The sequence below is a fragment of the Diorhabda carinulata genome, chromosome 8 (assembly GCF_026250575.1).
Source record: "Diorhabda carinulata isolate Delta chromosome 8, icDioCari1.1, whole genome shotgun sequence".
In the NCBI taxonomy this organism is placed as follows: Eukaryota; Metazoa; Arthropoda; class Insecta; order Coleoptera; family Chrysomelidae; genus Diorhabda; species Diorhabda carinulata.
In genome coordinates, this window is record NC_079467.1 from 7,332,393 (window position 1) to 7,356,693 (window position 24,301).

At 34.5% G+C, this 24,301-nt stretch overlaps 1 protein-coding gene across 1 annotated transcript in view; it reads left to right on the plus strand.

Annotated features, from left to right (window-relative positions):
• The window catches only part of LOC130897505 (1-acyl-sn-glycerol-3-phosphate acyltransferase alpha), a 103,160-nt gene extending 82,663 nt beyond the window's left edge, over positions 1-20,497 (plus strand). Inside the window, exon 6 of the transcript XR_009059716.1 lies at positions 407-20,497. The gene's annotated coding sequence lies outside the window, so the exon portion shown is untranslated. The remainder of the gene's footprint in view (positions 1-406) is intronic.
• Positions 20,498-24,301: the final 3,804 nt, after the last annotated feature.

A 24,301-nucleotide genomic window follows, 5' to 3' on the forward strand; every position in this document is an offset into this window, starting at 1 on the left:
CGTTGATAACTTTTAAATGGTAAATTCTATCAAAAAAAAAACATTCAAATTTTTTTTGTAGAGCGTTAAATTTCTTACAAAAATAGCTGCTTAAATATTTTAGCTACATTTGTTTCAGTAGAAAATAATTAACTTCAAAAAAGGGCAAAAATCTCATGTTATTTAAATGGGAAATATATTATGATTTAGGCACGGGTTAATATGAATATTGAGGGCTAGTTTGGGTCTGATATTTTTTTTAGATCATAACCTAAAAATTTGAGAGGCGTTTATTTGTGGAACAGAATCCAATTTGAAATAACGGACACCCTATTGTCTATTGCTTTTATGAAATTTGTTATAATATTGCAACTAGGTTGTCATATCTTGGATCTACACTTACCGTTCAATTTTTTTTTTTTTTTAGATATCTTTTGTTATATGGAATGATATCCTCCGCAGAGAAATGGAAGGAAATAACAAGTAGTTTCAACGAGTCCTGGAATATACTCAATTGTACAGAAGCAATTAATGACAAACACATAAGAATACAGAAACCAGGATTGACAAAATATAATTCTATAATACTTCTGGTCACCTGCGATACTAATAGTATATTATCGATACTGGTTATGGTGGTTATGACAGTGGTTCCAGATTATTTCGTGCCTTGGTCTTAAGCTACTGGTAATAAATAAGCGGCCTTATCGATGAGACGAAACAGGGGATATCGTGGCAAATACCGCATTTCCACTGAGGTACAATATAATACGACTTTATTCAATGGTGTAATTAAAGAAGAATAAAAGAAGAAAAACAATTGAATGAACTTTTGCTATGATGACGTAAATATTTCAAAAGTTCTCAACACCAATTCGAGGTTAAATTACACAATTATAGTCAACATAATAAAAAGTATGTGTGTTACATAATATTTATATAATATAGGTGATACACGCAGGCCTTTTAGACCCATAGCATGGAAGTGATTCCCTTCCACTCTATCCTATTTTTTGCTTTCGTTTTCTAGTCCTGAATTCCTCTCTCTCTCAGGTCTTCCATCACCACTGCGTACTCTATTTTCCTTGGTCTTCCTTTTATCTCGTTCCTCCCTGTTTTATGTCATATATCATTTGTTTGTTGCTCTAATATCTGAAATTCTGTTTAACCTTGCGCAACTAACATGTTTGATTGTAACATACAAGCTAACATCAGTCTCAGAGACCGTTCTTATTCATTATCATTTTCTTTATTCATCATACATAATTATATTAAACGGAATCAAACAAATTTTTAGAAAATTATTATTGTAATAGAATCCAAAATAAGGATTCCTTAAACGTCACTCTTACATTGTAAAATCACAAACTATAACAATCCTAATTACTGACTTGAAATTTTTATCTTGAAATTAGTCTACGATTTCAATACATTCTTTGTATCCTGGCGTTACGTGTTCCAAACAAACAATTTTTTTTCATTTATAGCACTTGTCTTCCTTCTTTTTTTACTCAAACAATAACAACATCGGATATATTCAGAATCTGGCGGAGGGAGCCTCATTTGCAGTGACAGAAATTTTGTAAATTTACCCAATTCTCATATTTATGATTGCTGGTTGCCCTGATTTTCTAAGAACACTCTTCTGGGTTGTTTTGACTATACATTTGTTTTATATATCACATATGACTTATTGACTGCTATATTTAGTGCGCCATAAAAAATCACCATCGATCAACGTCGCGTAATAAGCGCATAATTTATCTACGGTGTCTACACCACCTTTAGTTGATTTATAATCAATGATCGTATCGGTCTTCCCAGTTGCTCTGTCTATGATATCATCTCTCTACATCTTAGAAAGAAGGAATACATTTTGTTTTACACTACACTAGAGTAATTTTGTTCTACAATACACTAGAGTACATGTCGCTTTTTTAACATCATCTCTTTTGGAATCTGTGGTTTATTCTTCCTCGGGGTTCCTATTAGTATTAAGCTGTTGTCCTTTAGAAGCTTTGGAGCCAAATCAGAGCTTGTGAAAAAATTATCCATTATTATGTTGCGTTCAGATCCCCACACTGGTTCACACAATCTGGGAACTGGGGAGATATATTCGATGTGTCAAGACAATACCTCAATTTTGGCGGTATAAAACATTTTTGCATCGACTAGAGAATATACTTTTATTCCGTATTTACTGAGCTTACATAATATATATACTCTGATTCCACAACGTCCTCGAAATGCCCACATCATTTCGTCAACAGTTGCATATTGGAAAAAAGAGAAATACTTCGGTAGATTAGCATTACATACATCAAAAAATGTCCTCATTGCTGCCAGTTTATCATATTTTTGTTGACATTGTCAGCCTGAATAAATCGAATCCCATGCCATCTGTTTGAAAGAGATCGAAATGTTGGGATGATTGCTTTTCATTTTACCAGCAATATAAAGCAATCCAAGCAGAGCTTTTATTTCATCTTTATCCGTTGGTCTTGCCGCTCTGTTCGTTTCTGAGTATTGTTTCCTTTGAATCTCCATATTTGTGTGTGCTACCAAATTTTCTATCATGCCTCTGTGATAAGTAAAGACCATATTACAGATGCTACTGCTGAGTTATAATGTTGTCAACACGAATTCCGAAGTTTGAAAATTTTCCTAAATTTTTTTTCCATTCGATGCCATCTTTTGATATGAAGCAATGCTCACGATGTATTCTCAATTCAAATGTATCCATCTTTCTATCAGATACGTCTTGTTCTGTATCAGAATTCTCATCTTGAATTTCGAAATTATCTTCTTCACGACTGTCATAAGCTTATTCAATTCCATCTGATTCATCCCAGAGTTGCTGGAGTCTTTTCGGTTCGTCTTCATAACTTCCTGAAGCCATTTTCTTTAAACAATTCTAAATAAATAAAAGGATACGTAATTGGATTAGTAGATATATTTCAATATAAATTTTTGATTTACTTTATTTTCAGTCTGTAGGATCGAGCACGTGTTAAACGAAAGGTAGCATCCGTCGTTAAAACCGAATTCACTCAAATCCACTGTCACGTTTGACACATGCAACTCACAATTTTGTACTGAAGAGAGATGTTTGGGTTGGGAATGTACTGGAAGCCGTCGGGCTACAGCGTTGCATAATCTTAAAGTTTCGGAAAAATTGTAAACTGTCGGTCTCTGAGACGGCATGTTAGCTTCAGAAGGTTAAGTGACCCAGTCACTCTATTCTTTTGGATCTTATTATTCTGCTTAGTTCTGCTTCTCCGAATAAATTCCGTATTTCATTATTTATTATTGTCAGCCATAATTCTTCCTCCTTTTTATCCCCTTGTATTCTACTTAGTATTTTCCTTTCCCATATATATATAAGTTCTCTTCCTCTGCTTTGTTAGAAATCCACGATTCCACGTATGTGACTGATATTCCAGATCTGAACCGGCCTTGATACTCTCCAAACAAGTTTTCTCCATATTCTCTCAACCTTCTATCTATTGCCTTAAGATTTGCGTCCAGTTTAACGCGCGAACTCAAAGCGAGAATAGAGGGAAATGGAGCAGCAAAATTTTGATACTGATAAAGCTTGGGAAGAATTGGTTTCAATATTCTGATAAAGATCATTTCGAAAAAAAAAAAAGATATTAGTGAGTTGATAAGTAACAAACAATAAAATCTAAATCATTTCGCTTGTGACAGTTTCTTTCATCTCAACAATGTTTTCGATTGACTGAATCTGTCACCTCGGACGGTTTTTCAGGACGCAACGTACGCCCGAGAGATTCGCGGCGAGTTCGCCCTTTCTAGACGAAGTCTTAGACATGACGCACCTACACTATTTTTCTTCATAGATTCTGGTGCTTTGCAGGCAATTCTCTTAGTTTCTGCATATTCTCTTCTTAGAATGTTTCCACTTGTGTATTTAACCGTAAGCGTTCAACACATTACTGCTGTTATTCATCTGACCACCAGTAAAAGATTTCTGCTTGGAAAACAAATGAAAGTCGATATGAGCGAGGTTGAGGCTATACAGAGGATTGTTGTTTTTCAAAACCACCGTCGTCGCTCACCACCGTTTCTCCAATTATCTCACATATTTGTAGAATTTCTTTAAGCGCGGTGGAATTTATAATCTACTCTGCCATTTCAACACAAACAACACCAAGTTCAAAATTGTGTAATGACTAGTAGTAGTAACATATCGAAGGACCACCAGATCCCTCCGGAATGGAAAAATCAGTGGTAATAAACAATGTATAATAATAAATACGGAAAAATGTTGCAACAATCTAAAAGTTAATATACTTTATCAGGATCGCTGAATATACTGTTCACACCAACACCCACAATTTACACTGTCTGACGCGAGTTTCGACAACCAAGCTATCGTCTTCAGAGACTCAAGGTAAACTCTTAAAATGTCTTGGGATAGTTAAGAAGCTTGATATTTGGGTACCTCACAAATTAAAAGAAATTCATTTAACACAAAGTATCAACATATGCAAATACACCTTAAACGGAATGAAACCGACTTTTTCTTGAAAAGAATTTTGGTGATGAAAAATGTTCAGCACAATGTACAGTACATAGTTCAAAAACGATCATGGAGCAAACACGATCTAGCACAAATCCCATCGAAAAACAACAAAAATGTTTCTGCTGTCAGTTTGGTGAGATTACAAAGGTGTTGTATTTTTTGAGCTGCTTCCAAGGACCCACACGATTAATTTTTATGTTTACTATCAACAATTAATGAATTAGGACGAAGCAATCAAAGAAAAACGGCCAGGATTAACAAATCGGAAAGATTCAGTGTTCCACGATTATAATGCAAGGCTTGACACATCTTTGGCAACTCGTGGGAAATTATTGGAGCTTGGCTCAGAAGTGATGCCACATCTCCCATACAGTCCTGATCTGGCACCATCTGATTACCATTTATTTTGAAGTTGACAAAATTCTTTGAATGGTCAGCTTTCAAGAACACGTTGACCTTCAATCGCACCTGGTTCAGACCCGGACCAGAAATTTTCTAAGGGCGAAATCATGAAGCTGAAAGAAAGATGGCAAAAGTTCATTGAGCAAAATCGAAAATATAAATTTATCGTACTACTAATAATCGTGAATACTATATCTACAACGAGTAGAAATGCTTTTATTTTCATTTTCATATATTCACAATTAATAATTGTTTTTTATTTTTGTACAAGGTGTCTCAAAATAAAGTTTATTAAAAAAAACAATTTTAAGAAAAGCAAGGAGTTTATTGCAAAAATGTTTGTTACATATTAAAATACATTGCTTGGGAATTCATTTCCTAAAAATAACATCGTCCAAATGTAGAACGTTGCGCTTACGGCATTGCATGGCTGCCATTTCGTGACGGATATTTTCTTTTAATTACACTAGGGACATCGTTTTGTTAGACAAAACTTTAAATTTGACATAACTCCATAGATAAAAGTCCATAGGTGTAGGTCAACTTATGTTACTTCTCCTCATCACGAAAAATTTCACGAACTCATGGCAGAGATCTATTAGACGTGTGTGTAGTTGGTCAGTCCTACTGGAACCATGTTTTCTGGTTATAACCATTGAAATTTTGCAGTTCAGGCATGAAGAGGTCGTCTAACATTTGCACATAACGGTCTGAATTAACTATAACTGTGCATCCCCTTTTATCTTAAAAAAAGTAAGAAACTATGATTCCTCGCACTGAAATCGTATCCCATACGGCCACTTTAGGCAAATGTAGGGGTCTCTGATGTTTGTGTTTTGGATTGATTGCACTCCAGTGATGGCAAGTTCGCTTGTTGACGTGTCCATTAAGATAAAAATGGGCTTTATCCGAAAACAAGATGTTGGTAAACTTTTAAAAGTTCTCAATTATCTGGTTTGCGATGTCACTTTTAAAGCAACATTTCCGAATAGCCAAATCAGGCTCGTCGCGATCAAACCGGAAAACACTTTCTACGTTTTAGAAGACCTTGCATGTCAGGATTTTGGTGTATCTAATGTTAATTCGGTCTTTTCAAACTTCCCGACCCATTTTCCAATCAGTCGAGCGCCTGGCGTATCATTTAAGTCTTTAAGTGACGAACTTTGCGAATTGAAGAATTTTCTAAACAGTATGGTCGCAGAATTACTTACAATTAAACTCACAACGCACAATTCGGTCCCGAGAAAAGTGACTAAATTCCCAAGAGCGAGGCTACCGATTGATATACCTCCTGCGCCCCTCCAAATAGCTGGGTTCGCACAGTAAGCAATACAAAAAAGAACTTTTTTGGAGGCACCTTGTATTTCAACAAATTTGTATTATATTTATATTGGAAATAAATCAGCTAAAAAACCAAATATTTCTCTTCATATAATATAATATATTGCAAGGATTGTGTGTTGAATAGTTGGAAAAATCTATTTAAAATAATGTATGAACTAGAATCATCCTAGATTTGTTGTGTTGTAAGACTAAAGAAAAATAATGCGTATCTTGTGAGCAAAAAAGCAATAATTTTTACATTTCATAATTAATACTGGCATGTCCTAACTTTTGATTTTTTTTGTATTGAAGCATATTTTTCCAACACATTTAGTTGCCTTTCTTTTCAAAAAAATATTTTAATTCCTCACGCTCATAGTCATTGATACAATAAGTTGACCGTTACAGTGAATAATTCCTGCAAGGGATTTTTTTTCAAACAATTATATTGTTACACAGGACCGTCTTTTAAAACCAGGGGGCCCAAGGCTTAACATAGAGTACGAGTATGTATGTATGTAGTTTTGGGGTTTTGTATACACTGCGACCCAAAGGATCTATTGAATCCCCCTTTCTTGTTACGATACTGGGAAATAGTGTTTACAGATGATCCATCAATCCCACTCCTTTTAAAAAGTCTAGAATGTGAGATGGCTTTAGATCTTCGTCTTCTATTTAATGCACTCCCAGGTGCAGTGCTCTGGAGTTCCTTAATGTTTCACACTTCGAGAGAATGTAGATAGACGATTCGTCCTCAAAGAAAATAAATTCATGCATCTTCATTAAGCTATGTATGAAGATTCATGTAAAAAAGAAATTTATGCAGTATCGAAACAAGTTTTTATTATTCTAAACGTTCTTGATTTTAGGTCTCTTCTGATTTGAATCTAGTTTGTCTTTAAAAAATTATAGAAGAAATTAATTTTAAATTAGAAGATACCTAAAAACATTTAGAAGCATAAACATATCAAAAGTTCTAAGAAATAAGAAATTAAAGAAACAATTTTTTATTGATACGTACATTGAATCTTGGATAAAATTTGTTTTAATGTTATATTTGTTTATAATTGATTTTGTCGAACCCTTTTTTATATTTTATACAAAAACTCATTCCATGAATTATTTTTTTAGTATTATTCGGTCCTTAATGGGCCCCTCCAGAGCTTGGGCCTATGCATAAAGACGGCCCTGTTGTTTCAGTTTCACTTACCACTACACTAAAACTCACAAATTACACTAGTACACTATCTAATTACCTTTTCGCAAGTCAGATAGCGTAATTGATGTAGTGGAAGTAAATATCACGTTTTGTAGAAATATCTTCAACGGTTCCAGAAATTTCAACTCAACACAATACCCGTTTTGTATTCATTAGATGCATAAGGCAAAATAATTTAAGTAACAAAAATTTTGAACAAAACAAACGACAATATTAGTTGAAGGTTTGATTCAGTAGTGGATACTGAAAAAAAATTTTTTACGTTATTTTGAGCGATTTTAAACTATTTTTTGATGAAAGTATTCAAGAATATGAATTTTATTGTTATTGATTGGATAACCATAAATACTAATTCAAAATATATAGAATTAAACTTATTTCTGGAAAAAACTCGAGTATTAACATATGGTTATCCAATGAAAAATATTTTTAAATATTTTCATCTGAAATTTATATTATAAATACGTCCATTATTTATATGTTTTTTGATATGTATTATTCAGTATTGATGATTGATTGGCGGTGAAAGTAAAGAGACGAGATTGATTCCTATATATGCCCTTACGTGATATGAACGCCATTAGGTCGTTACCTATGTTGTCAACTGTGATATGAAATGTTGCCGCCATATGTGTGTGCCATAAATTCTGCGATGTCGTTATTTTAGTCAAGAATGAAGAACAAAAGTAAATAACTGATTTGTTATATTGTATAAACATTTCATAATATTTAGGTACAGTCAACTCCGGTCACTATGGACTACTCTGGAATATTTTTTTATATAATTTTGAGCTGCATGTTGCCAGATGTTATGGATATATTGAATGAGTGACATTTCAAGATGCTGGAAATGAATTTGAAAATTTATTGCAATAAATGTGTCAAATATGTCTTGGGGTAACATTAAACCACCTAAGTTAGTATTTTAAATGATATTTTTCTTCATACTATACTGTAAAGACGATTTTAAAGCACTAATTTGAGTCCGGAAAATAGTACTTTACGGTATTCTTATACTTTACAGTACTCTTAAATTCTTTCGATCCCGTTTTAAATAATTAGAAATAAAAAATCAATTAACATCAATAACTAAACTATTATTTTGTTACCAGAAACATTTATTGTAGGAATTACTGGATGTACTTCTTTACTTTCAATAATGCTGGAAGATGTGTGGTTTTGGTTTAATACTTGTAGAAAAGTTTCACCCCCTTGTATCATTCTTGCTATTTTTTTGCTCTTGACGGATTCTTCCACATATTTTTCAGCAACTGAAGAGCTCTTCCATTTGCCGTGCTGTTTTTGAAACATTGATATCAGCCCCAGCGTTATCCAACAGCGTTAACGAAGTCCTTCTGAAGCAATGTCCGGTGTACTTTTCTGGATGCTCAAAATTGAAGAATTGAGCATTTTTTTGGTGCCCCGCCGACAGTGTGTATTCCAGCTCTTTGATCTACGCATTTTCCTTGTCTGTAGCCTACCAAAAGTGCTTTTAGTAAAAGGTGTTTTCACAAATTTTTATATGTTTTAAACACATCCAAATATTGCACCGCAATGCTATTGATCACAATAAAAACCCGTCGAACATGGGTTTTTGTGTGATTAATACGAACCACTAACTGAGAACCAGTATCCTCTACATCGTCTACTTCTAAATTACAAATGTCTTCCCTTCGACAACCTCCGGCAATTCCAATTAATGTGATAACTTTCACCAGTAAATAGTCTTTGTCTGGGGCGTCCCTCATAAACGTTTCAACTTCTCCCTTTGTTAGCACCTTCGACACTTTGTTTTTTTTTAAAAAGCTATAAACTAAAACTAACGGGAAATGTTGACATTCTCATTAACCATAATCATTGAAGAGCTAATTGATATTTTTTACTGAAAATTTGAGGTTTGAAAAGAATGCTTCTAAAAAACAACTGTTCTTACCAACATCAAATTTAGAGTCATTTTTTCGGAAAATATTTTTTGTATTTCCAAAAATTCAATATGTCTACCTTTGTTGTCAATATTACCTTAGTAACTCATAACTATTACCATTTTGATTAGGAAAGAGACTGTTCAATATGTATATTTAAACCAAATAAATAAACACTAAAGAAAAACAACAAAAGCTAAATGTCCTTTCACATTTTTCTTCTCTTTGTATCATTGTTTATTTATATCCTACCTCCTCTACCGAGGATTCACTGATTCACAGATCTACAGCTTTGATTTGAATTTTGAGGCTCTTAAATATCACAAATTCATTTCAAACTTGAAATTTTTGGTTCTTGATAGTCTATTTTAAAAAGCTCGATCTGGTCTTAATAATTAATTAAAATGAGTACCATAACTTCCACGGGAAAATGAATATTTTTGGAACAAATACATACTTTAGAAACTTGATAATGAACTCTCTACATCAGTAACTCATTATATTGTAACGTTCTTATTTATTTAAACAGTTTTTATACTGTGGGGTTAATTTATACACAAAGTGTTTTACTTATTTACTTAATTTATTTATACGCCAACACTACATTCACTAAACTATTCACTATTTTCTCAAAACTACATTTGTTTGAAATGTTTCAGCGACAAAAAGACGAATGTGCTTTTAAAAAAAAATAAATATATCCAAAATTTTGTTAGATAACTTAAGTTGGTCGTTACAAATTATACTTATGGCAGAAAATATTCAACATCCCACAAAAAGCTTATGTTTTTCTGTTATTACGAACTTTAAAAGCAATTACCTCGAAACTATAGTTTTGCATAGTTGGTATGGGACCGATGAGGTGAAAAACTATAATTTAAATAACAGGTCTAACCTTCAATTGACAAATGTTAACTCTGAAGTTTATTTCTCCTTATTATTTGTATCCGAGTTTTTGAGTAAGAGATATATTCAAAAACGGATGGAGACTCAACAATTGAAAAAAAAAAAATTGTTTGTTGTGGTTCAATGTTACCCCTATGGTCTAATAGTACCCGAATTGACTGTGATAGTTTTGTATGTTTTTATTATATTCCAGTCGAATAATTGTAAAATCGCTCGAAATATAGACGAAATACTGAAATTTTATTGAAAAAAAATATATTATTTCTATTGTGTGCACTTGATTGTAATCAATTTACTAATTTTGGTATGTTGTCATATTCAACTTACTGATTATCCCATTTCATTTTATCAAAACTAATGATTGAAACACGGTGTCATAAATATTTAATTATAAAAAAAGGTTATGAATATTTAAATTTTGTGCTACCGTTACTGTGTACTTCTTATAAAAAGTTTAAATTCGGGAAACCAATAACAAATGGTTCTTTTCAATGGAGCAGAGTCCGGATAACACTTTTAAAGCCATTGCTGAGCTTATACAGTATTTTTTTCATCAAGAAGCAATGATAAATTGACACACGAAATTGTTTTAAATCGATTGTTTTGAAAATAACAGAAGTAGCTTCACTTAAATGGCTGTCATTTTTTTCTGATTAATGGAAATGTCATTCAATTTAACACATAGTCTTTTGAAAGTTGGTACTTCATAAACGTCATTGGATTTGACAATTGCAACGCCATCTGTGTGTCAGTCACACGACATACGTTTCAATAATATAGTGTAACATTTATATCTAAAAATTTACTTCATTGTCATTTATTTAGACAATTTAGACAATATGCCAAAATTTTTAAAAATCAAATTACGTGTCATTTTTTTATATATGTATAATGTGTCCTAAATTGCAGGTTATCTCAAAAACACAGGAAGTTTGTAAAACATATCTAAGCTTTGGAAGTTTGAAAGCATTACATGCACTCACATAATATTTTTATAAGAAGGGTAAAACCCTTACTATTTCTTGAAGGCAGCCTGCAAAATTCCAATTTAGAAAATCCTGGAATGATTAGATATACCTAATCATATACTCAGTCAAAAAAATATCGCAAATAAATTTATAAAAATGATTTATTCCAATTTTAGCTATTTTCAAACAGCAATATTATTAACGATACATTAATTCTTGCTACAAAATACAGGATATGCTAAAAATAATACCTTAATTTAATATAATTTATAAATGTTATCTAAATTCAAGATCAGAAACAGACCGAAAAAAGTACACTGAAAATAATAATAACAATCCAATAAGAGATTAAGTTTTTTTTATCTATGGTCTCTATTTGTCTAAATCAGGGGTCGGCAACCTTTTTTGGTCGCGGGTAAAATCAATCAAAATGCGAGTATTAGAGACGTTTGGGCCAGAGATATTTTCGTATTAAAACAGCATTTTAAGAAATAATAAGATATATTTTATTAAGAAAATAATTACAAAACTAGTTGAATAAACTTTCTCTGCGATATTAATGGCTCCCCTGATATTGAACTTCTGGTTTATAGTCGTTTTAAGTTGAACACAAGCATCTGAATTTTTAATAGTTGACCTACTCCTGTTTTCACTTAAAATAAATTTCATTTGTGAAAATATTTGATCACATTTTTAAGTGGACCCGAATGTGGATAAAATGGCTAAGCCAATTTCTTTTAATGATGAAAACCTCGTGGGAAGTGATGCCCAACATATTGACATGATTATCTTCTGTATTTTCCAAATCCTTTCACAATTTCTTGAATTTATCCGTCCCTAATGTCGAAGTTTTAAAATCAATAATCTCTAAACTAAAACTGTAAATTCTTAGATATTGAACACCCTGCAAATTTATAACATTTCGTTCTATTTCATCGGCCTTGAATCCGACTTTCATATTCACTTTGAACGGAAATACAACTTTTGAACATATTTAGATTACGTTAATCGATATTTCCTTTTTCATGTCCCCTTTTTAACAAGGGAAAGAAATGAAATTTTGTAGTTTCTATGTCAATTTCAAATAATATCAATTTTGAAATAAAACTCCTCTATTCCTCACACATTTTCAAAATTGTTTGGTTATTTCCTTGGAGTCGTACGTTGAAATCATTATCTTGGTTCATTATGTCTGTTAAGAGCAACAGTCTTAAAAACCATTGTTTACCATTAAGTTCGAGATCATTTTCACCGATTTCGTGAAGAAATATTTGTATATCATCAAAACACTCTACAAATTAATTAAGTACTTTGCCCCAACTTAACCATCGTATTTCAGAATGTAATAAAAAATCTTCATATTTCAATTCAATTTCCTCCAAAAAAACTCTAAAGTGCCTGTTTTACAAAACAGTTTTTCCTCTCATACTTGGAGCACCGTCAGTTGTTATGGGAAACAATTTACTTTTTAAATCCAATACACAACGCCGACTGTCGTCTGAGTCAACAATGGCGGGGTATGTAATACGAGAGCTTCAAAGTCGCCTACAGCGCTTGCCCGCCTTCTTCTGCCCTCGTGGCATTTACACAGAGCTATCGGAATCAAATATTAAAGAAATTATTATAAATTTTCGTTATTCGTAATGTGTGATTAATAACAGATGTTGGAAAATAAAATTGAATTCTAACATACATGTTAATATTATTTAATTGGTTATAAAAATTGGCTCACCCTAAATAACGACAATTTGTAAAATTAAATTAAAAAAATATATACATCCTGTCTATGTCTAATGACACTATTCTAACTATTATGACGATCTAGAATAACTAAGCTCATATTTACGGTTTACATCTCAGTCCAATATGTCTATCACAATGTACTCCTTAATCTATTTGTCTTTGATGACTCGTACTGGAACCTCAACTTTAGAGTCTTGTGCACACTTCAGGAATTTTATTTGTTATTATTTTTTTATTTAATTAACCGTTTAGAATCCATTGATCACTATATATACTTTCGGGTTTTCTTTATTATTTCCGTAACTCCCCGTTTAGGTTTTCCGTTCACGACTTATAAATCCGCATTTTTTATTTATTTCCCGTAACTAAACGTTTGGGTTTTCCGTTAACGACTTGAACTTTGAAATTTTTATTTATCTTTTTCAATTATGCCTTTCACGATATCTGTTTTTTGTGAGATATTAAGAGTGTACTCTCGTAAATTCTTTTTTTTTACAGGGTTACAGGTTACAAAATTGACAATGGAAGATGCAACATTAATTTATAGGTTATATATCATTATGCTATTTTAAAAATTAATGTTGATTCCTTCATCTATATAATTAATTCTCTGTCTATACATAATCTTTATTTAGCATTATTATGAGGTTCTCTACTCTATTCATTTTGCTGAAACAGTGTTCGTGTTGTGTAAAGAATTCTTCTGTTTTACGCGCTACCGTCGTAATTTATTACAATATATTTTCTTTCTTGGTCTCTGTTATGTTTATCTAAGTTCATAGTTACATTGTGGGCGGCCCAGGAGCCGTTTAGCATATAAGCCTTTAGATAGGCCCGTCGTGCCCCACTTGACGTTACCAAAGGCCGATGGCCATGGTGAGAAGATAGCGATGTTGCCATGTCCGGTCACTAGTCGAATTTCGCGCCTATTTAGTTGGAGCAGTTGTTTGGTGTGAGACGCACAAGGTCCATCTATATATGCCTTCACTTTTCTCATGCCAGGTGTCTCTATCTATCTTTGTCGAGCCCGCCGGTGAGTTCGCTGATCCCAGTCTAGCGAGTGAGTCCGCCTCGTTGTTGACTTTGTTTTCCGAATAACCGGGCACCCAAACGAGCTGGACTTTACATTCATCACTCACCAGACTTTGTAGCACACCTTTTCAGACGTTATGGCTTTTATGGCAGCTCTACTGTCTATTCAGATTGAGATTACTGTGTTCATGTGGCGTCGGTTGCGTATCGCGCGCCCGCATTCCATCACAGTGAATACCTCGGATTGGAAGACGATAGCATGTTCTCCAAGCGAAAAAGATTCGCTTATTTTGGCTTGGAGTCACCATTCCACTGCTCCCTCTCAGTGATGTGTGCCCCCAAACACTTATTAATAACGGTCGCTGGCGTTATTTGGTCACTGCCCATCGAAATGATTGGGCGTACACCTGTGGCCTGCATCCATATGTTCGCATGTCCAGTTGAATCAGCTTGCAGTTCTTTGTGTTCAACCTGTAGGCTGTCCTCTTATCTTCGAATTGTATCGCTAGATCCAAGGTGGGAAGCACAGTAGGACTTCAACTTGGTAGTAAACAATTCGAGCTTTGTGTTATTACACATCTTTTTTTGTTTACGTAAATTCCTAAATATACAATAACTAATTCTTGATTGTTTAAAATGGTTTCTATCAACCTTGTCCTCGCGATCAGTTCAACTCAGTTCATATTAGTTTTTTTGACCTACGACGTTAATAGTCACCACACTTTGACTAAGACTTGTTATATTTGGTTTTGATATGAAGCGTCGATACTCATAGTATGGATCATTTTTCATAAAGCCTAGTAATTATGTTTTTAAATACTGCACTTGATACTGTTGACTGGTTTACACCTCGTACCTCTATCTCCGTCCATTTTCAATAAAATAATTGTTCTAACCACTTTATCTCTAGTTGAATCCTTGATTGTGGAACGTTTCATAATAAGTAATATGCACAGTATTTAAACACAAATTGAGAACTTTTCAATAGAGAAAAATATGGACTGACAATTAAAAAAATTAGTTGAATGAGTTTTATCAATTTTTTTCATTAAAAATGTAAATTAAATCTTATTTATATTCGATATTCTTGGACAAAAAAAAAGAACGAAATTGATTATATATGTAATTTGATACTTTTTTGACAGAGTATATTTACCAATTGACAATTGTATATGTATCTAGATTAATAACTGATGCATGCTATTAATGTGTACTATAAATTACCAGCTTAATAAGATTTAGTTCCAATTGTCTGAATTTTTGGTAATTCAAATAGTGATATGTTTTATATATTATACTATATTGAATAATAGGAATCTTCATAATTAGACAATTATTACTAATAAACCTAAAAAGTCGCCATAATATGAGTTCATAATTGTAACAATGGGTCCGAAGGAGTATTTTGAAATACCTTCAATACATTCTCGTTAGGTTTTTTTCGGAAACTATGATCCTCGATTAGATAGATCACCTATCAGCTGATTTTGGATCCTAACCCAAACTGAGATTTTAATCACAATTTTTAAACATCACGTACAATTTTTAGTGGAAATTTCAAATTTAAAACTTGATCTACTGAACTTTTTTTGTGCGTTAATTTTTCCATGATAGTCATTCAATTATATAATAGATTCTCCTTTTATGAACCAAAAAAACCCAATTAGGGTATTTTCTATTATAACAATCTGATCATGAAGATCAATAAACAATTTTTCTAACCTAATTTAGCTACCGTAAAAATTCTTAAATGCTGAGGTCCTAGTGGTGGTCACATGAGGTCATTAGTATACTTTAATATCCAATAATTTTAGCATCACTACCTTTTACGAGTTACACGATATTCGCACTATCATCTATCACTATCATTAAAACTAGTTCAATAGCTCAAACGGCTTGATCCTATTAATCCTTCGTATAAATTGGCATTGTCGAGGAGATTCCCATGTTGTAGTATCCGTTGTTCATGGTTACTGGTGAATTTGGCTACGATCTGGTTAACAGTCTCTACATCGAGGTCCCCATGGAGATCACCGTTACAGTAATACCCAGCAACGGTCCTTCTTGATTCGGAGGGCCGTTGGTGCATGGAGGAGGACGAAAACGCATACCACTGTGAGTGCCCTGCACTCTTAAGAGCCCGGCTTAAACTCATGGACAAGCCTCACAACTTGCCTAATGACATTAAAGGGTTCAAGCCAAACCGCTTGATCGGTTTCTCAAAGGACATCGACGGGCCTATCTGAAAGCCTATGTGCTCAACGGCCCTTTGGCCGCCCATAATTTACTATGAACTATTTTCCTCTATTTTGGAAAAGTATCAACGAAGTCTAGCTTGATGCTAGACTTCGTTGCGCTGCATATCCGAAGCAGCGGTTTCCTTTGGGCCTTTATATATTGTTGCTTGTATTTGTTTTTCTTCATGGCCTCCGCCCATACTGGAGCCCCATATAGGAGGCTTGAGTGTATTGCCTCTAATGTAACCCTCCTCCTTTGGCTGCCAGGCCCACCCACATTTGGTAGCATTTTCTGCAGGGCGGAGGTCCTTTCCTCCGCTTTCATTACCGCTGCTTCTACGTGCTTCGAGAAGGTCATTCTATCGTCAAAGGTCACTCCCAGATACTTAATTGTTTTTTTAGGAGCAATGATTTGGCCTCCGAGATCAAATTTTTATGGACGACCCCTCAGTAGCAAGAGTCAAGTCAATGTGACTCCTGCTAGCGCCTCTTATGAATGTTGGATTTCCATTATTTACACTTATTATATTAAGTTGGGCCATCCAGTCATCCCACAGGTCACCCCTCTCATCATTGATTGGGGAACCCCACTGGGACGATTTCGCGTTGATGTCCCCAACGATCAAGTAATTTCTTTGTTTGATGGCGGCGTTCACTATTTTTTTCACTTTTTTCCTGTATTCTATAACAGGGATGTTAAGGGATATATAACAGGCCACTATCGCGATTTCGCTGTTAAGCTCCACCACGATATAGCCCGGTTCTCGAATGATTTTCCGTACCCCAACATCCCTGTTTCTGAAGAACACCGCTACATCCTTTCTTTTGTCCTGTACCCACCCGCATCCTTCAGTCAGTTTCTTGTTTGGTTCGGCGACAACGAGAAGATCCGCTTCGAGCTCCGCAGCTTTCACGTGGGTTAGGTCATACGCTAGCCTGCCCGACGTTAATCTGCAAAACCCTGATGCCGTCCTTGTAGTTGTTAAGGGCCATATTTTTTATCCTAACATGACGACTGTAGACCTAACCTAACCTAACCTGCCTATTTTAACCCTAACTCTTTCCAAACACGGCTCCCCTATATTTTGGACAGCTCATTGTGTCTGTCCGATGTCCTTTCTCCTCACACGAGAGACAGTATGCCTCGTTTTTACAATCTTGGGCCCTGTGCCCTTCCTTAAGGCAGTTGAAACAGTTCCCACTCCTGTCCTTGCCCTTACAGGAGTAGGTGCTGTGCCCGTAGTCTAGGCACCTATAGCATCTCAGGGGGGTAAATCTTTCCTTTATAGTACAGAGTTGCCAATGTACCCTTACTTTATTTGTGGCCCTTACCACAGCCGCTCTTTCTTCCCTCACCGCAACTGTGGCTGTTTGGCCACCCCCCTGCTGTCCCTCATACTTTTAATGTTGATGTCGTCATCTTTGAGACCAGTCCACTCGCAGATAGTCGTCTTGAGCTCTTGTGAGCTTACTGACGGGTCTACCTCCATAACCGTAAATACGGCCTCCCTCCTCTTTACCGTCATCGTCATATCGCCCATTTTTTCGGTTAGAGCACCTTTCAGCCTTTCGGCTGCCCCCTGTCCCTTAAGTTTAACCAGGAGGTCCCCCCCCCCCGGTTTTCTTCACCGCCTCTACATTGATGCCCAATTCGTCCACTTTTATTTGGGACTTCATGTTCCTCAAGACCTCTGTGTATTTAAGGGAGCCGGTTTTGATATATAGTGATTCCCCCCCGTACCCCCATTATTTACTGTATCACCAACTACTCTAGATATTATTTTATACTTGATTTCGTTTCTATCATTTTTCTAATTTCTAGTTTATCTAACCCCTCCCGTATCACAATCGTTATTTCCTTCTCAGTCCTACTGTCTATCTCATCCGATATTTCTCTACAAATGCTGAAGGTTTCTCCTCTCGCCTCTTCTTCGCCACTCACCTTGGCTATATGGTTATACCATTTTTTTTTCTTTTTTTTTGTTTTAATTTTGTTTTCTATCGTTTCCCATTCTTCCTTACCCAGATCTTCCCAGACAGTCCAGATTTCCTCCTTCGTCCTTCTTATAATGTCTGCTGTCACTCCGTTGTTTTCTAACTTACCTAAAATAATACATGTTTCTTTCCGCCTCAACGCCTCCTCTACGCTGCTCGCATGCCACGTTGTATTGGAGTAGGCTTCCTCCTCCCATTCTTCTTCTACCAGGCTGGCCCATTCTTCGAATTTTCCCTCCGCGTTGTTTAGGGCTTCCTTTAATTTCTCTGTCCTCCTTTTTCTTCCTCTTCCTAACATTCTTTACATTTTGATTTTGTTTTACCTTCTATAATTTCCTTAAGCTCTTTTATTTTCTTTAGTACATTTTCCTCCGCCGTCATGTTTTCTATTTCCACTAATTTTTCTATCAACTTCTCCTCCCATATCTCCCCATACCTCTTCTTTTCCTTTTCCTCTTCCTTCTTCTCTTCTTCCTCTTTTTTTTCTTTGTTTCACTTTCTTCTATACTGCTTTCTTCCCTTACCCTTTTTTTTACCTGATCTTTTCCCCTTTACCTCCTCGAACATAATTTTCCTCAGGATATTTCCCTCGCTATCTGTGGTGGACATCTCGTTTTTTCTTCCTCTTCTTCCCTTTCCTCTTCAATTATGGTCGATTGTGTTTCCAGGTCCTTGCTCCTGTTAACTTTTTTGTTTTTTTTTGCCTTTGTATTCGTTCCTCCTCGAACTTCCGTCTTTCCTCTTCCTCCTCCTCCTCCTCCTTCCTTCTTACCTCTTCCTCCACTGTTCTCCTCTTCTCCGCTTCCTTATATCCAAGTTTTTGAGTTTTTAAAAATTCCATCTATATCCCACGAGTCGGGACGAACGAATATCCGGCGGGGCAGTGCGCCCTTACCCCGCTAAGGCTAAAATACTCAGGGGAGGTCGCCAGGTATCCCCAGAGGCACACGTTCAAGACTGACTCCGCGCAGCCATTCATCCCATAGCCACGGTAGCTAACAGCGTAGGATTACGGATTCTTTTCTCGAGGTTTACTCCTCTATGTCTTTTTGGTCCGCGAGCAATTATTGGGGAACGCATTTGTTCCTTATTCATCACCTATCCGAGAAGGTTGGTCGGTCATGTTTCCTCTTACAAAAAGTTGAGCGACTCAGGACCGACCACTCCTTTCGGAGACACCCTATGAGCCATTGGGACGCGTCGTGTCGGGTAGACTAAACCCCATCACAGGGAACTCGTGTCGAGGATTTGAGCTGCTTCACCTCCTCAACCAGACCTTCCTGAGCACGAAGGTTATATCAATAAAACTCAATCAACGTGGGTCACATGTCATTCATAATTCTCTTTTCATTCTTAATTGTTAAAATTATAATGGCATTCCGGTGAATAGGATATGGTTTCAGCATGATAGAGCACCACTATATTACAAACACAATGTCCGACAGTACGCCGGAATTGATAGAAAGGGTAGACTTTTTTCTATAGGGACATCTGAGGGGCGTTGTGTAATAAACCTTCTAACTATTTAAAAGAACAAATAACGCTAGAGATTAGATCGATAACGCTTGATATGTTAAATAAGATTAAAGACTGTTTTACTGAAATTTAGAATGTTGCCAAGACGGTCGCGGTGAACATTTTGAACATCTACTCGATTTTCGTTCATAGTTCTTTCTAGTGTGCACAAATGTTTGGTTTTTGATTGTATTTCAGCCAATTTCTATAATCATATGATTTTATTTGTTCTCAATTGTTCCAATAAATTTTGAAACGATAACAATTTTGAATAGACAATGAGGGGACCTTTCTAACGGTATATCGCAAGCCCATATTTCCCATTTAAAAAAGCAGGGGTTGTATCTGTCATTCGAAGGTGCTTGAAGGTAGTGATGCCATTCTAAAGTTGAAGAATGAAAATTTAGATTTAAATTTGACGTGTTCTGAGATTTTTCATATGTACTGTATACAGAAAGATTTAAATAAAAATTTAAAAGTGTCGTTTAAAAGATCTTTTTCTCCAAAACTCAATAATATATGCAATTGGAAATCTAAATCTTACGAGCTAATATGGCGATCTTAGATTAATTACTGTCATGTAATACACGTATGTAATTTGATAAATTTGCTCATTAATTGTAAAACAAATTATACAAGTGAGGTGCCATTTTATAATAAAATCTAGTCAATTTTATATTGCCGAATATAATATAAAATTTTAATTTCAAGTGTTTTTGTTTTGACAACTCTTTTACACAGTAACTATTCACTAATCACCAACATTCACACACTAACACTTATCACTAAACTATTCATCTAATTTAATAAAATCCGCCGTTTGTTTACTTCCTACTATTTCGAAGTATTTATTCACTATTATATACTAACTTCGCTTTTCAGTCTCTTCGATTTCCTGAAAATCTAATTTGCTGTGAACAAACGAAAAATTCTTCTTAGAGATTGTTCCTATAAAAGCGGTCGCCACATAATGTAAACAGGTCACAAAAAATACACATTCACCAAACTTTAGCTTCCATAAACATAATAGGACAGGACCATCTTCACGGTCTATATCATCAGTCGAGTTCGTAACACATGATTTTATAAATTGACAACTTACTTTGTTTATATTCTTTATCAAATTTATTTGCGCTTTCAGTTTTGAAAATTTTGCGTAAATACCAGTGCTCTGGAGATTACGAGAGTTGTTTGAAAAGTTTACAATCTGAAGATATAAACACTTGTGGGCGATTATGTCATTCCTCAAATCCTCAAGAAGATAAAACAATAAGAGTAGAGTATCACGATAAGATAAAGGAATAAATTGCAGAAAAGCGACCGCATGTAAAGAAAAAAAAGTGCTTTCCCTTCATGTCAGCGCACTTTCTCATACCTGGGTGATTATCATGGCTAAAATTCGTAAATTACACTCCGAATTAGTCGATTATCCACGGTATTTCTCAGATCTGGCCCCCAGCGACTTTTTCCTGTTTTCTAACGTTTAAGTTTCACTCACAGGAGAAAAATTTCCATTAGATGAGCACGTTATGTGTGTAAAGTATTTTCTTTGCACAGCGTGTTAATATAATAAATTGCCTGTAACAACAGTACAGCTCGACCAATGTAGCTTGAGACTTCAAATGCGCAGTTAGAGAAGAGAGACAGCAAACAAAAAATAATGATAACAATATTATGCGTGCGAGCTGGCTGATACGGAGAGCGAGGAGACCTACAGCGTCGTCACATTGGTACTTTTGTAACAAGGAGGACTGATTTGAAGACAAACACTCTGTGAATTTATATCAAACATTAGGTATTAAAAATCAAAATATCGACGAAAGTTAAATATGTGTGGTTCGGTGCGAACCACACAATTGTTTTTTGGGGATGGAGTCACCAAGGAATATAAATGTGCATTTTACTTGAATATAAATCCGCGCTTTATATATCAGGTTACATCTTGTAATTGTCTTGAAAGCTGAATAGCCTGCAGGTTAAAAAATCCTAAATAGAAGTCACTAAGTATTTCTAATAATAATTGGTTTAAATCTTTAATTAATTTGAACTAAAGCTCAATAATATTAATTTGTGACGCGTTTCGCTAACACAGTAGCTTTGTCAAACGAGTGATGGTATAATGAAATATTTTTAATTTATACAGTGCATAAATACGGGATTGACAAAAGTATTACTAATTGTTTACATGGAAATAAAATGCAGAAAGTGTCCTAATACGGGATTCTACCAATATTAACAAAAGTATGAACAATTTTACCAGGAAATTAGATCTCATAGAAGTCCTTGAGATAAATAAAAGCAAATATTCTTACTTACTAGTTCCCGACTCTGACCACACAAAACTTTATTTTTTAATTTACTTTTAAACTCCATGTTGAATCAAATGTATAAGAGTACAACAAAAAGAATAATTTCAAACCGAAATTTTTGCTAAGGCACTGGAATAGGCACAAAATGAGCTTTCGACATATTCCGACCCGCATGAGCATCGCGCATCCAAAACTTAAGTCTCAAGCTACACTGGTCGAGTTATAAGCATTTGTTTGTTTGTTGGGCCGTTTTACGATCGCTGACAGGAATAGGAATATTCTCTTCAAGCATAAATCCTAAAATTTAAGCTTTGTTACTACTATTATTTGGAGTTGCCGCGAATGGTAGGATGCGTTGTCCATAACGATTACTGACTGTTAATTAAAAACTGTTCATTAAACCACTTTTCAAATAATTCTGCTGTCATATCTTCATGATATTCTAGAGTCGTTTAATTGAATTATGATGGGTTGTAAAGAGAGTGATACCACATTTTCTTCTTTGATAACATGAACAACACAGTTTTTCCAAAGCTCTTGGCGGGCTGCTGCTAGAACTTTCTTTACGAGTTCTATAAACTCTTTACTCAGTTCCGGAGACTGATTACATTTTCGTAATTCTGATTTTTCGTTTGCCCATCTTAACTCTATAGGGTTAAATATGCAATAGTAAGGAGGTAGTCTGAGAAGAGTATGACCCTGTTCTTTGCACAGCTTGTCAATACAATAAATTTTCTCTAAGTCTAGACCTTTAATAACAGTAAGCAATTCTTCGTTTGTTGGGCGTTTTTTACGATCGCTGACTGGAATGAGATTTTTTTCAGGCATAAATGGTGAAATTTGAGCTTTTTTACTACTATTATTTGTTATCTTAAAGAGTTGCCGCGAATGGTAGGATGCGTTGTCCATAACGATTACTGACTGTTAATTAAAAACTGTTCATTAAACCATTTTTCAAATAATTCTGCTGTTATATCTTCATGATAATCAGTTGCAATGTTTTTAATATTTTTAGCAGATATTAATGAAGTATTAAGCACGAAACCGTCTTCGCTTCCAGCGTGTACTATTATAATGCGTTTCCCTTTAGAACATGACCCATTCAAACAGCAATTTTTACTATTGTCAACCCAACCGAAATTCACTACATCGCGAGTGTCAAATCATGTTTCATCTAGATAAATTATGCCATCTAACGATCCTTGAAACTAGGGTACCTAACCATAAATTAATTCAATTTTTTGTGTTTAAAACCACATGCTGACAAAATTTGACGCGATGTTTCTAAACTGGTATAATTATATTCTGGATAATTTCCTATCATTTGCTGTATTACTTCTAATGTCGCAACCTTGTTTTCCTTATATAAACTATAAATTGTCCTACGTATAAAATCTTAAGTAGCTTTGTCAACTGATATCAGTTTTTCTTTACATGTTCTTCTTTACATTTATTTACTCTAGTTAATTCAGCAATTCTTATTATGATTGCATTATCAGATTTCTGAATATTTTCCTTTTTTAAACATTCGATTATATTTAAAATAACTTGATGTGTCTGTATGTCTAAATCTTTATTATTAATTTCATACCTGTCTTTATTCTCACTACACTGTGAAATTTAATTGTCTTCATTCGCCCATGGTCTAAAGGACGCCATATTTCTATTTATTTAAAGAAATTTATCAATTAAATAATTCAGTTCGGCCAATACAAACGCATTTATATTAATGATTCGATGTTTTCATTGGTAATCAGTGTAGATGATGAATTTTGACACACATTCATCAAATCCACGTGGACTGACGGTTTGTTAAATGTTTACCGAATTTTATACGAGGACTAAATATTATTTTTCATTTCATAGTTTGGTATGAGTGCCGTGCGTATTTATGAAATATTGATTGTTCCTCGCATAACTGTCTTCTGCAATTAATATTGGAAGAACTATATATTTCCGGTAGGTAAATTGGGAATCAGTTACCCATTTTTTGTAATGATCAAAATTCATATTATATTGAAAATTGACAGCGCAACAACTTCATTTTCCCCTTCGTTGTCTTATTAAAACTCTTTTAACGACAGACTTTTGTCGAAAGTGTTTTTAATTGAATCTAAACTAAAAAATGCAGTAATAACGTCTATATCTCTTTTATTTATTAATGAAGTCATGTGTATAGTCTATACGGATAAAATTTATCTTATC